This window comes from Cygnus olor, chromosome Z (genome assembly GCF_009769625.2).
Source record: "Cygnus olor isolate bCygOlo1 chromosome Z, bCygOlo1.pri.v2, whole genome shotgun sequence".
Taxonomy (NCBI): domain Eukaryota; kingdom Metazoa; phylum Chordata; class Aves; order Anseriformes; family Anatidae; genus Cygnus; species Cygnus olor.
In genome coordinates this window covers 34,152,752-34,159,448 of record NC_049198.1, presented here as the reverse complement: position 1 = coordinate 34,159,448, position 6,697 = coordinate 34,152,752, and positions in this window count along the sequence as shown.

The following is a 6,697-nucleotide window of genomic DNA, read 5'->3' as shown; positions in this document are numbered from 1 at the left end:
ATTACAGTTATTATTCCTCATTACGGAAGTTTTGCTAAGCTTCAGTCCATTTTTCCTGCGCTCATTGACACTGTTTGTTTCCTTTTCAGCTACACCCTCTGCTTTCTTCATCCATCATGTTTGTGCCTCATGACACTCCCAAGCTCTGGAGGAAGCTCTTGATTAGGGACTGCTGCACTCACTTCCTGCTGTATCCTCCCCGAAACCTACTAGTTGTTCCACGAGGGGTTCTTATTCCAGTTTCCAATGCCACACCTGCCTTTTTATGTTTGTTGTGATCTTCCACGGTGGGCATGTTTTGTTTATGTTACGAACATACCTTTCCCCTTTGTGCACTTGCAACACTACCTGAAATTTGAAAACACCCTATCATGTATCTGTTGTAGCCACAGATGAGAGTAGGCTGTACTGATCTAAATGTTGGCATAAACATTTAGAAACACTTTGGGCCAAAAGTAGTAGGATTAAATCCTTTTCTTCCAGAAAACAGAGTTGTATCACGTTCAGAGAAGGATACTGGTTTCAAAAACCTTCTTTGGAATACCAAACACACTAAACAATGTGGAAATCAGTGAGCTGGATTTTGTCCCCAAACCACATGAAAATGACTACAGAATTCTACAACACAAGCATGCTCACTGCCAACCACAGAGCTATCACAGAGGTCTGTGCTGCTGAAGAACGTGTCTGGAAGACTCTAGAAACTGCTGTGCTCTATTCATACTTCTTGGAATGATCAGTAAGATGTGTGAATTTCCTTCACTGCCTCTCTTCCTTCTCCCTGTGATGGTTTGATTTTTGAGTTCTTCTGTATTTTGGGGTCTGTTCTGCATTACTTTAAAAAAGAAAAAAAAAAAAGTAGTACATAAACTTCATGCAGCACAACTGGGTAAGTAAGCTCCAGGAGTAGCTAGTACCAGCTCAAGGAGTAGCTAAGGTAAAAGCAGCACAGCTGAACACTTTGAGTGGTAAGTGGACGATATGTTTTCTCTTTCATTTCCCAACTTCAATACTAAGAAGTCGCATACCTATAAAGCAACTTCACTCAACAAAAATCCTTTTAAGAACAAACAGACCTATTTATTTTTATAGCTTGGAACCAATCTGCCCTTTATACACTAGGAACAAGGCGAATGGGCATTTTAAAGTTTTCAGTAGTTACTTTTCTCTGATGAAGAGACGTCAGTGCTAAAGAAATTAAGGATGTATGAAGAATTCAAGCAGTATAAATTCAGGCAGGTAGGAAACTGAATTCTCTAAGATGGGAAATGCTGAAACCCAAAGAGCATTGAAAGACCATCAGAGCTAGATGAGAAGTGGAGATGGTATGCTAGAGGGATGGAAAACAAGCTGGAAAAAGCACGCTTCATGCAAAGGTGAATAAAGAGAAATTGTAACTAATGTGCTTCTGAAGCAATCAGGTTGTCTGTATTTTGTAACACTGTGGTATCCTGAGGGCTTAAGAGACAGATTATCAGAGTTCACATACACACAAATCCAGTTACAGTCAATAAACATTGTGGATACATAACCACCAGAAAGCCTAAATGATCAAGGAAGTCTAAGGCAAAGATACTAATTAAACTCCTTCGTTCACCACAAGAAACACCCTTCATTCGTTTCTTTATGGGCACATCCTCAGGAATACATAACTACTTGTGGTAGCTTATTACATTCCACGGCAGTACTCACTGTAATAGATGTAGCCTTTATATAATGCCTTGGTAATGGTTATGATAGTTCTGTGGCTTAGTCATAAATCATCATTTTATGTTATTCTCAGACCTAGTTCACGTAACTAAATTTAGGTCATTTAAGAAAAGTAATTTAAAATACTCTGGGCTTCTGCTTCATCCAGAAAATAACCACGAAAACACTAACAGGTGTGTCATGAAGCTAAAAAAAATAATGTTTGCAGGCAGTTTAAAAAAAACTTCTGAGAACTGGTGTTGGATGTTATTTTTATTCAGTGTTTTAGAATAGATTCCATCTTTGTTTACTAGCTCAGTCTGGAGTTCCGTGATACCTCTGTAGCTTGACAGACAGAGAACATTGTCTGTCACTGTTTTTTAAGCAGTGACTGCCTCAGTACAGCAATACAGAGATACAGAAATGGTTTGGGGCTGTAATTTTTTGAGACAGGACTTCAACACCTATGAGGCTTAAAGAGTTTTTCTTTTCCACACACAGTACTGAACCCCTTCATTATGAAGATGCATAATCTGTATTCTTGGACTACAGGACCCAAAGCATTGAACAAACCCAGCTGAAAGTATTTCCTGACTCCGTCTGGGGGATTGTTTTGTAGCTTGACCCAAGTTAAGCCACAGTGTTTTTACTGTGATCTTACAGAGGGCTGCATCAGTACAACCAACCTGGTGTTCACCAGGAATGGGAGTAGATGGAACTGCTTAGGAGTGTCTTGGCTGTCACCGCTTCCAAAATTCCCATGCTGATGAACAGTGATTTGGGGGTGTAAAAGTCTTTGCATCAGAGACTCTTGTAAAGGCAGCTACTAGCATTTTTCACATCTTTTTCACATCTCCCCTCAGCCTGCTCTGCCCTGGGCTGAACAAACCAAGGGACCTCAGCCACTCCTCATATGTCTTGCCCTCTGGGCCTTTCACCATCTTTGTTGCCCTCCTTTGGACACTCTCTAATAGTTTTATGTCCTTCTCATATTGTGGTGCCCAAAACTACACACAGTACTTGAGTTGAGGCCACACCAGTGCAGAGTTTAGAACTGAGTTTGAGTATATTACTGAAATAAGGAACAAATAGAAGTCAGACACAAAGCAGAAATAGTATCACAGAGCAGACAGCATCTAAAGCTGCTCAGTATGTTACATTTTAGTTACAGTCAGGAGCAAACAACTGTAAATAAAGTAGAATTCAAGCTGCTGCAATTGTTCCAAACATTTATGTCAGCTGTCATGAATACTGTTTTCACTTGTTCCTTCTTTGGAATTTTATCATAAATATCATGCTTGGATTCAGGCACAAGTTGGAAAGAAAAGCTGCAGGAATTCATGTTTGGACTTGAAACTGTATCAGTGAAACACACAGCTGGAAAGCATAACTTCATTTTCTAAGGCCAAACTACAGGTTTCCTAAGGTGTAGGAGCCTTTTGCCAGACTAGCTACATTATATATCTGACAAAAGACAAAGAAGATGTTTGGCAGTACAGTTTTACGTAAGGAGGTGAAATAGCATTGAAAAGGCTCATATTTGCAGAGGGTAAATGATGTAGTCCTCTTACAGAATTACTTAACATTTTGGCAGTGTAAATTGACAGTATAATTGTGCTTAGCCCTAAGAAGCTATTAACCACGTTTTTAAAGCACACAGGCACCTTTTCCCTTCTAGTACAAATATTTTGTAGTTAGAGCATGCAAAGATTTTATGAAACACCAAGCAGAACTACAGCCAAGCTTCTGCAAGATGTCTTATCTGCTCCATCATTTCCCTTTGGATGAATACCCAGTACGGAATCTCTCGTTTGTGCTGTGCGTAACTGTCCTATACATTTTAGAATTTTCTTTTACAGAGTATGAAGGAAACCTTGTCACACAACATTATAAATCATTGCCCAAATATGTCATTTCTGTTTTATAGTCTTGGAGGGCTAATCATAGGTGTACTCTGTACTTCTATGGGAAAAAGAAGTTTTGTTGTTTTTTGGTGAATATTTTTCAAAGAAAAGTCAAATGTATTTGATGTCACTGTAAGCTTCGGTGATTGGAAATATGCAAGATGATATCTATCTAAAAACATTTTGAGTTAGTTGTGAAACCCAAAGCGAAGGAGCTAGCTTTCAGCCAGCTTTGCTTGAAATTGGAATTAGTAAATAATTCCAATGATTAACTAGCAGTTAAGTAATTAAATAAATCACCATTAATTAATTACTTAAATTAGTCAATTATTCCAATTAACAGGGCCTGGCAAAGAACAAAGTCAGGGCCCTGAACTTTAGAAGAGCAAAATTACAGCTATTTAAAGAACTAGAGAATGAGATCCTCTGGGACATTTTGCTTAGGGACAGAGGAACTGATCAGAATTGGCAACTCTTTAAGGACTTAGAATGCAAGAGGTCTCCATCCCCACGCGTAAGAAGTTGAGCAAGGAAGGCAGGAAACTGGTATGGCTGAGCAAGGACCTGCTGGTCAAACTGAGGTATAAGAAGGAAATGCACAGGAAGTGGAAGCAGGGACATGTGGCCTGGGAAGAGTACAGGGATGTTGTCTGGATGTGCAGGGATGGGATCAGGAAAGCCAAGGAACAGATGGATCCGAGCTTGGCAAGGGATGCAAAAATTAACAAGAGGGGATTCTAGAGGTACATTGGTACCATTTGAAAGAAAGTCAGAGGGGAGTGTAGTCCCTCTGATAAATCAGAAGAGAGAACTGGTAACAACAGAAACGGAGAAGGCTGAGGTATTGAACAAGTTCTTTGCCTCATTTTTCATTGGCAGTCAGGCTTCCCAGATCTCAAGTCCCTGAACCTCTATGCATGATTTGAGGGAGTAAAGTCCCACCCACTGTAAGAGAAGAGCAGGTTTGAGACCACCTGATGAAACTAAACACATACAAGTCCATGGGGACTGATGACATACATCCCAGGGGCCTGAGGGAACTGGCTGATAGAGATGCCAAGCTGCTCTCCATCATATTTGAAAAGTCCTGGCAGTCAGGTGAAGTCCCTGGTGACTGGAATAAGGGAAGCATCACTCCCATTTTTCAAAGGGGTAGGAAGGAAGACACAAGGAACTACAGACCAGTGAGCCTCACTTCTGTGTCTGGCAAGATCATGGAAGAGATCCTCCTGGAAGCAATGTCAAGGCACATGCAAGACAAAGAGGTGATCCAACACAGCCAGGATGGCTTCACCAAGGGCAAATTGCGCCTGACCAATCTGATGGCCTTCTATGATGGAGTGACTGCATTAGTTGACAAGGGAAGACCAATCAATGCCATCTACTTGGGCTTCTGCAGGGCCTTTGACACAGTCTCACACAACATCCTTATCTCTATTATTGGAGAGAGATGGATTTGAAGGGTGGACCATTCAGTGGATAAGGAATTGGCTGGTTGGATGCACCCAGAGAGTGGTGGTCAATGGCTCTATGTCCAGGTGGAGGCCGATGACGAGTGGTGTCCCTCAGGGGTCTGATGTGGGATCAGTGCTGTTTAATATCTTTGTCAATGACATAGACAGTGGGACTGAGTGTAACCTCAGCAAGTCTGCAGAGGACACCAACTGAGTGGTACAGATGATACAACAGAAGGAAGGAATGCCATTCAAAGGGACCTGGACAAGCTTGAGAACTGGGACCACATGAGCTTCAGGAGGTTCGATGAGTCTTAGTGCAAGGTGCTGGACCGGGGTTGGGGCAATCCCAGACATGACTGGGCAAAGAACTCCTTGAGAGCATTCAAGCCAGTCTATGATACTCTATCAATAAAATCTTTGTGAAACATTTTGACTTCAGAAAGATATTACAATGTCAGGTTTTAATCATAAAATTGTTGGCAGGGACCTTAAAGATCATCAAATTCCGACACTTCTGCCATGCACAGGGATGCCTCCCACTACACCAGGTTACTCAGAGCCCCATTGAGCCTGGTCTTGAATACTTCCAGAGAGGGGGCATCTGCAGCTTCTCTGGGCAATGTGTTCCAGTGCCTCACCATTCTCTGAGGAAATAATTTCTTGCTAACATCTAATCTAATTTCCCCCTCTTTTATTTTAAAATCATTACTCCTTGTCCTATCACTACACCCCCTGACAAAGAGTCCCCCTCCTGCTTTCCTGTAGGCCTTGATCAGGTATCTGAAGGCCGCTGTAAGGTCTCCCTGGAACCTTCCCTTCTCCAGGCTAAAAAACCCTAACTCCCTCAGCCTGTCTTCGTAAGAGAGGTGCTCCAGCCCTCTGGTCATCCTTGTGGCCCACCTTTGGACTCACTCCAATGGGTCCATGTCCTTCATGTGCTGGGGGCTCCAGAGCTGAAAGTATTCCAGGTGGGATCTCATGAGAGCAGAGCAGAGGGGGAGGATCACCTCCCTCGCCCTGCTGGCCACGCTGCTTTTGATGCAGCCCAAGATGTGGCTGGCTTTCTGGGCTGCAAGCTCACTTTGCCAGCTCATGTTGAGCTTCTCGTCAGCCAACACCCTCTGGTCCTTATCCTCAGGGCTGCTCTCAATCCATTTTCCACCCAGCATTTATTTGTGCTTCGGATTGCCCCTACCCAGATACAGGATCTAGCATTTGACCTTGTTGAATTTCATGAGGTTCACATGGGCCTACGTCCTGTCCAGGTCCCTCCAGATGGCATCCCTTCCCTCTAGCGTGTCAACCACACCACACAACTTGATGTCATCAGCAAACTTGCTGAGGGTGCACTTGATCCCACTGTCCATGTCACTGACAAAGATGTTAGACAGCATCAGTCCCAATATTGACTGCTGAGGAACACCACTTGTTACTGATCTCCCCTTGGACATTGAGCCATTGTCTACAACTCTTTGAGTGTGACCATCCAGCCTATTCTTTGGTATCATATAAAAGAGAGAAAGAGAAAGAGAGAGAGAGGAAGACAAAGAAAGTGGTTCCAGAGACTGAGTTGGAAACATGTGAGTGTTTGTTAGCTGCCTTTTCAAGTGAGAGAAGAGTGAACTAGATATGCTCTTCAATCCAGAA